The sequence below is a fragment of the Capsicum annuum genome, chromosome 3 (assembly GCF_002878395.1).
Source record: "Capsicum annuum cultivar UCD-10X-F1 chromosome 3, UCD10Xv1.1, whole genome shotgun sequence".
NCBI classification, from domain to species: domain Eukaryota; kingdom Viridiplantae; phylum Streptophyta; class Magnoliopsida; order Solanales; family Solanaceae; genus Capsicum; species Capsicum annuum.
Genome location: NC_061113.1, coordinates 215,153,595 through 215,162,092, shown reverse-complemented (window position 1 = coordinate 215,162,092; position 8,498 = coordinate 215,153,595).

The window sequence follows — 8,498 nt, the reverse complement described above, 5'->3', positions numbered from 1 at the left end:
ATCTGCGTTGTTTAATATTAACTTAAAATCCATTTAAACAATTAACTTACCTTTTTGAAATAACTGGAAAATTTTATAATTTAATGTAGTACATTGATGATTTGAAGAAGATGAAGTAATGGAGATGGAAGATGTTTTAACTAATGATAATTTGGGAGAGATTTTAGGAAAGTAAACTTTTAGAAAAAAAAAAACGACTTGGAGATGGAAGATGTTTTAATTGATTATAATTCGGGGAAGATTTTAGGGAAGAAAATCTTTGAAAAAAAATAGATTGCATGAGTTAATAATGGAGTAAAAATAGGATGTGGGGTTTTATTAATATGTATTAAGAGTAAAGTTAAAAATTGAGATTTTATGTAAATTTTAAAAAGATAAAAAATATTAAATAATATAGCCTCTTAAATTTGAATTTTGTGTAATTTATCCTAATATCTAAGGTGGGATTCAACTGCACGATAGCTAACCTTTGATTCCTGTCTTCAGAAGTATAAGTCAAAACACTTTTAAAATGTATATTTTCGCAAGAGTTCAGACGTCAATCTCTTGATTTGTAAATTTAATTTATTATTCAAACTTTTTATATATCTACAATATATTAAAAGTGTAAATATTCTTTAAAAAGTGATTTGAACGTTTTGTCCTTTATTAAAATACTTCGTAAGAGATAAAATCATCTTTTTACTATTTAATATATGGTAAGTGAAAAATATATTTTAAAAAACTAAGAAATCCTAAAATATATGATAAGAGAAAAACATATGACAAAAATATATTAGAAAAATTAATTATTAAGGTGTCTTAAAATTTATAGCAAGGGAAAAAATTATTTTACTACTACTTCTAATGTATTTAATTAAGGAAATACTATTCAATTCTTTTATATATAATTTGATAAACAATAATACGAAACAATTTGTGGGCCAAAATTTTGTGTTCCCTTTTCCCCTAAAATATTAGAAAGGAATAATGATACCTAATTATATTCCATAAATAATACTTTACATAAACTTGTATTTCCGCAATGTATACAAAAGTGCATACCGTGTTTTTTTTAAGAAAAAAATTAAATATACTATTTACTCTATATTTTAAAATTCTTAATTTTAAAACACATAGTTTAGGAGTCAATTTCAACCAATACGATATACGATTTGATAAACCAAATTTTACTTGAGTTTTTTGTGATCTTGGTGTAGGTTTGCTGCTGGGAAGAGCCAAAGCAGGCAATATCGAGTTTTTTCCTGTATGTATGGGAAAAACATCTTTAGGTATAGAATTTTCTATCAAATAAAATTTTGATAGTATCTATGATTAAAGAAATAAATTTGTTTGTGATTTGAGGTAAGTATTTTAAAATTTAGTATGTTTTTTAAAATATATAAAGTATCATGTATTCTTGATAGACAATTGCTAATTGAGAAGTTTATTTTTGTAGAATTTTGATATATCTTATGATTGAAAGAGACTTTGCGTGTGATTTGAGGTAAGTTTTCTTAAGTTTTAGAATGTTCTTGATATTTACAATCTCGATAGTATCAATCTATAGATAAATTTGTTTGTGATTTGAGGTAAGTTTTATAAAATTTTAGTGTATTCTTGAAATTTACAATATATAACTTTTTACGTATTCTTAATAGATAATTGCAAATTGACAAGTTATTTTTTGTGTGTAAAATCTTGACATAGATTAAATAGATAAATTTGTTTGTGATTTGAGGTAAGTTTTCTAAAAAAATTCGTATTTTCTTGAAATTTATAATAATAAATTATCATGTATTCTTGATAGAAATTGCTATTTGATAAGTTTTTTTTTTCTTTTTTTTTTGGAAATATTGATAGCAATGACTCATACATATTATACTAATTTCAAATTGACTTATTTATAATTTTGATACTTTTTTTGGATGGTTACATTCCAATGACAAGAAATTAGTTCTCTTTTAAAATTTATTTATATGCAATTGTTGAGTAAACTATGGGATTTGACATATCATTATTATTTTTAATAATAGGCTCTAAAGGTTGTCTTCCTTTTTTTTTTTTTTGGTTTGATTAATTATCATATTTTCTTTACCGTTTTCTCTTTTTTTTTTATACCTGAATTTACTGCAGTTGAGCTAAGAGTCTTTCGAAAACAATATCTTTACCTCTCCTAGGTAGTGGTAGGATCTGTATACACTTTATCCTCTGCAGAGCTCACTTACGATATTTTACTGGGTATATTATTGTTGTTGGTACAAGCTATATCATTTAAACAGATGAAAAATGTTTTATGACTTAAATTTCTACTTTCTAATAACTTTGCTCTTGCATATATAGTTTTATTGATTGGCGAGAGACACACGTGTAAAACACGTACACTAAACTAGTTAAAGAAAATAGGGATAAGATCACCCTTAAACTACACCTGACTTTATTAGAATCTTTTCAAGATGGAAGATTCGTGAGATGTGAAATTTCACTATATTCAAAGAGTTAAGAATTTGCTGAAAGTTTTAGATCGAGCACGAGGCTGATCAGAATATGATGTAAAAAATCAAAAATGACATGAACAGAAGATGTTTCGAAAACTCTAGGAGTGTTGGGGCTTTTGGCTCTAGGTGACAAAAGAGTTTTAAAATGAGATGGGGGTGACACAAGTCTTAATAATTGAGTGGAGGTGACAATTAATTTATTAAGGATTAAGAAAGTAAGAAAAGTTAGAAAATAACTCTTAAGTATTTTAATTTACACTTTGATCCAATGTAAAACCTAATATAACCAGAAATTGAAGGAAAAAAAGACACGTTTCTCTCTCTTCTCATTTATTGAAGTTTTCTCTCTCTTCGTGATTTTTGTTGTTCATTATTGTTGTTACTTTATTAATCATCTTGTTCTTCATTATCATCTCTTCTTGTTCATTATCATCATCTTCTTGTTGTTGAACATTGTTGTTACCGCTACTATTGCTACTTGATCAAATTTTTTTAGATCAAATTTTATTCGTATATTACTTGAGAGTTACTTATAGATGATTTTAGTAAGTAAAATTATAATTTTTAGTTGAACTTCTCATCTGGGTGTATCTGCTACTGCTATTTTTTCAACAATAGATAAAACATATAACGTGAATCCAACAGATGAGTAATCTGTTGTAACATATATGACTAATTTGTTGCACAAATGAGTAATATGTTGCAACATATTGATTAATCTGTTGCAACATATTGACTAATATGTTGCAACAGATGAGTAATCTGTTGCAATATATATGACTAATCTGTTGCAATAGATTACTCATCTGTTGGATTCGTATTATAGTGTTGTAACATGAATCCAACATATGGGTCATCTGTTGCAACAGATTAGTCATATATTGCAACAGATTACTTACTTGTTTCAACAAATCTCATATGTTGGATTCTTGTTGCAGGTTCTATTCATTGTAGTAGTAGCAGATATACCAAATAAAAAATTCAATAAAAATCATAATTATACTTACAAAATCACCTATGAAGTAATGTCCAAGTGATATACGAACAAAATTTGAACTGAAAAAATTCCAAAAATTTCAACAAGGGCACAACGAATAAGTGAAACAACTAAAAAACTTTATGAAACAAATAAAGAAGACAAAAATAGTGTATCATACATCAAATGCAAAAGGGTCAAGGGGACAAACGTTTGAGTTCTCCTAAAATCATTTAAGTTCTCTAGTATTTTAATTGCTTTCTAATGGATGACCCATCCATTATAACAGATTTTCTATCTGTTTGATAATTTCCAACAGATGAATCATCTATTGCAATATGTTAGTCATCTGTTGATTCTAATTAAGCAATTATTAGTAATAACTAAATTGATTTAGCTAAAATTAAAGACAAGTCTTTAAGACAACTGAACAAACATTTGAGTTCTCCCAAAAATGTTTGAGTTCCCTAGTATTTTAATTATTTTCCAACAGATCACCTATTTGTTTCAACAAGTTAGTCATCTGTTGCAATAAATGCTTATAACAGGTTAGTCATTTGTTGATCCAAATTAAGAAATTATTAATAATAATTAAATTGATTTAACTAAAATTGAAGACAAGACCTTAGACAAGCGGGAAAACGTTTGCGTTCTTCTAAAAAACATTTGAGCCTTAGTATTTTAAATTATTTTTCAACACATATTTTATCTATTTAGTAATTTCCAATAGATGAGTCATATGTTGTAACAACTTAGTCATCTGTTGCAACAGATGTTTATATCTGTTTGATAATTTTCAATAGATGAATTAGTTGTTGCAACATGTGAGTCATTTGTTGCAACAGATGTCTATATTTATTTGGTTATTTTCAACAAATGTTTTTATTTGTTTAGTCATTTCCAACAAATTACTCATCTATTGTAACATGTTAGTCATCTATTGATTCACATTAAGTCATTATTAGTAATAACTAAATGGATTACTAAAATAAAATATAAATTAATAAGTTCAATTATAATTTCAATTAATCTCATGGTAATTACACGATCAACTAAGTATGTTCGTCCTGAGTAGAGTGATCAATTGACCAATTTTATTTGAAATGATTCAAACTAAGTCATCATTAGAAATAACTATATTGATTTAACTAAAATTAAAGATGAATTAGTAAGTTCAGTTACGATTTCAATTAATCTCATAGTAGTTACATGATCACTTAAGTGTTTCGTATTGAGTAGAATGATTAATTGACCAATTTTATGTGAAATAATTCAAATTAAACCATTATTAGAAATAACTATATTGATTTAACTAAAATTAAAGATGAATTAGTAAGTTCAATTACGATTTCAATTTATCTCAGTAATTACATGATCAATTAAGTGTTTCATCCTTAATAGAATAATTAATTGACCAATTTTATTTTAAATGATTCAAATTAAGCTATTATTAGTAATAAATATGTTGATTTAACTAAAATTAAACATGAATTAATGAGTTCACTTACAATTTCAATTAATCTCATCGTAATTACATGATTAACTAAGTGTATTCGTCCCGAGTAGAGTAATCAATCGATCAATTTTATTTGAAATAATTCAAATTAAGTCATTATTAGTAATAACTAAATTGATTTAACCAAATTAAAGATAAACTTATAATTTCAATTAATCTCATAGTAATTAAATGATCAACTAAGTGTATTCGTCATGAGTAGAGTGATCAATTGACCAATTTTATTTGAAATGAATCAAATTAAGCCATTATTCGTGATAACTAAATTGATAAAACTAAAATTAAAGATGAATTTATAAGTTCACTTACAATTTCAATTAATCTCATAGTAATTACATGATCAATTATGTGTATTCGTCTCGAGGAGAGTGATCAATCGACCGATTTTATTTGAAATGATGCAAATTAAGTCATTATTAGTAATAACTAAATTGATTTTGACTAAATTAAAGATGAATTGATAAGTCCACTTACAATTTCAATTAATGTATTCATCCTTAATAGAATGATCAATTGATAATTTTTATTTAAAATAATTCAAATTAAACAATTATTAGTAATAACTAAATTGGTTTAACTAAAATTAAAGACAAGACCTTAGATAAGGAGATAAACATTTGAGTTCTCTTAAAAATATCTGAGCTCTAGTATTTTAAATTATTTTTCAACATATATCCTATATGTTTGATAATTTTCAACAGATGAGTCATTTGTTGCAACAACTTAGTCATCTGTTGCAACAGATGTCTATATTTGTTTGATAATTTTTAATAGATGAGTCATTTATTGCAATACGTTAGTCATCTGTTGCAATATATGTCTATATTTGTTTGGTCATTTCCAACAGATGTCTTTATCTGTTCGGTCATTTCCAACAGATGTCTTCATCTGTTTAGTCATTTTCAATAGACTATTCATCTTTTGCAACGTGTTAGTCATCTATTGATTCATATTAAGCCATTATATTAGTAATAACTAAATTTATTTAACTAAAATTAAACATGAATTAATAAGTTCAATTACAGTTTGAATTAATCTCATGGTAATTACACTATCAACTAAGTGTGTTAGTCCTGAATAGAGTGATTAATTGACCAATTTTATTTGAAATGATTAAAACCAAACTATAATTAGAAATAAATATATTGATTTAACTAAAATTAAATATGAATTAGTAAGTTGACTTACAATTTTAATTAATTTTATAGTAATTACATGATCAACTAAGTGTTTCATCATAAGTTGAATGATCAATTGACCAACTTTACTTGAAATAATTAAAATAAAAAAATTATTAGTAATAATTAAATTAATTTAACTAAAATTAAAGATGAATTGATAATTTTAATTTCGATTTCAATTAATCTCATAGTAATTACATGATCATCTAAGTGTATTCTTCTTGAGTAAAGTGTTAATTGACCAATTTTATTTGAAATGATTCAAATTATGATATTATTAGGAGAAAATGCTCTATTTCACCCTTGAACTATACCCAAAACGGCTGAGACACACCTCAACTTAAAGGGGATCGTATTACCCCCTGAACTAATTAAAAGTATAATTTTGACACCCTTAGTGCCTACGTGGCACATACATGGCTCACATGTGACAGAACACACTGAAGGATCTACGTAGGCACACATGTGTGCCACGTAGGCACTAAGGGTGTCAAAATTACACTTTTAATCAGTTCAGGGGGTAATAGGACCCTCGTTAAGTTGAGGTGTGTCTCTGCCATTTTAGGTATAGTTCAAAGGTGAAATAGGGTATTTTCTCTATTATTAGTAATAAATACATTGATTTAACTAAAATTAAATATGAATTGATAAGTTCAATTACGATTTTAATTATTCTCATATTAATTACACGATCATCTTAGTGTGTTCATTCTGAGTAGAGTGATCAATTGACTAATTTTATTTGAAATGATTCAAATTAAGCCACTATTAATAATAGCTAAATTGATTTAATAATTACAATTTCAATTAATCTCATAGTAATTACATGATCATTTAAGTGTGTAACCTATTGCAACAGATTTAATCTGTTGCAACAGATGAGTCATCTGCTGAAAATTATCAAACAGTTATAAACATATGTTGCAATAAATTAGTCATCTGTTGTAACAAATGTCTTTATCTATTGTCCATTTCCAATAGATGATCAATCTGTTGCAACATATGACTTTATCTGTTTGTTATTTCCAACAGATTACTAATCTGTTGCAATAGATGACTAATCTGTTAAAACAAATGTCTTTATTTGTTTGGTAATTTTCAACAGATTACTCATCTTTTGCAATATCTTAGTCATCTATTGATTCATATTAAACCATTATATTAGTAATAACTAAATTGATTTAACTAGTATTAATAAGTTCAATTACTGTTTCAATTAATCTCATGGTAATTACACGATCAACTAAGTGTGTTCGTCTTGAGAAGAGTGATCAATTGACCAATTTTATTTGAAATGATTCAAACCAAGCCATAATTAGAAATAACTATATTGATTTAACTAAAATTAAAGGTGAATTAGTAAGTTGAGATCACTTACAATTTCACTTAATTTTATAGTAATTACATGATCAACTAAGTGTTTCGTCTTAAGTAGAATGATCAATTGACCAATCTGATTTGAAATAATTAGAATTAAGCAATTATTAGTAATAACTAAATTGATTTAACTAAAATTAAAGATGAATTGATAATTTAGTTACGATTTCAATTAATCTCATAGTAATTACATAATCATCTAAGTGTATTCGTCTTGAGTAAAGTGTTAATTGACCAATTTTATTTGAAATGATTCAAATTAAGACATTATTAGTAATAACAACATTGATTTAACTAAAATTAAAGATGAATTGATAAGTTCAATTACTATTTCAATTATTCTCATATTAATTACACGATCATCTTAGTGTGTTCGTTTTGAGTAGAGTGATCAATTGACTAATTTTATTTGAAATGGTTCAAATTATGCCATTATTAGTAATAGCTAAATTGATTTAATAACTATAATTTTAATTAATCTCATAGTAATTACATGATCATTTAAGTGTATAACCTATTGCAACAGATTTAACCTGTTGCAACAGATGAGTCATCAATTGAAAATTATCAAACAGATATACACATATGTTGTAATAGATTGGTCATCTGTTGTAACAAATGTCTTTATCTGTTGGTCATTTCCAACAGATGACCAATCTGTAGCAATATATGACTTTATCTGTTTGTCATTTCCATTAGATTACTAATTTATTGCAACAGATGTCTTTATCTGTCTGGTCATTTTCAACATATTACTAATTTGTTGCGACAGATGATCAATCTATTGCAATAGATGTCTTTATCTACTTGGTCATTTCGAATAGATTACCCATCTGTTGCAATAGATGGGCCATCTGTTATCAATCTATCTTTAATTTTATTGTAATAGTAAACAATCTGGTGTTGTTATTTAATTTTAGTCTATGACCTTACTCTCGACCAAACACTTTCTTTCATGTAATTGACTCTTT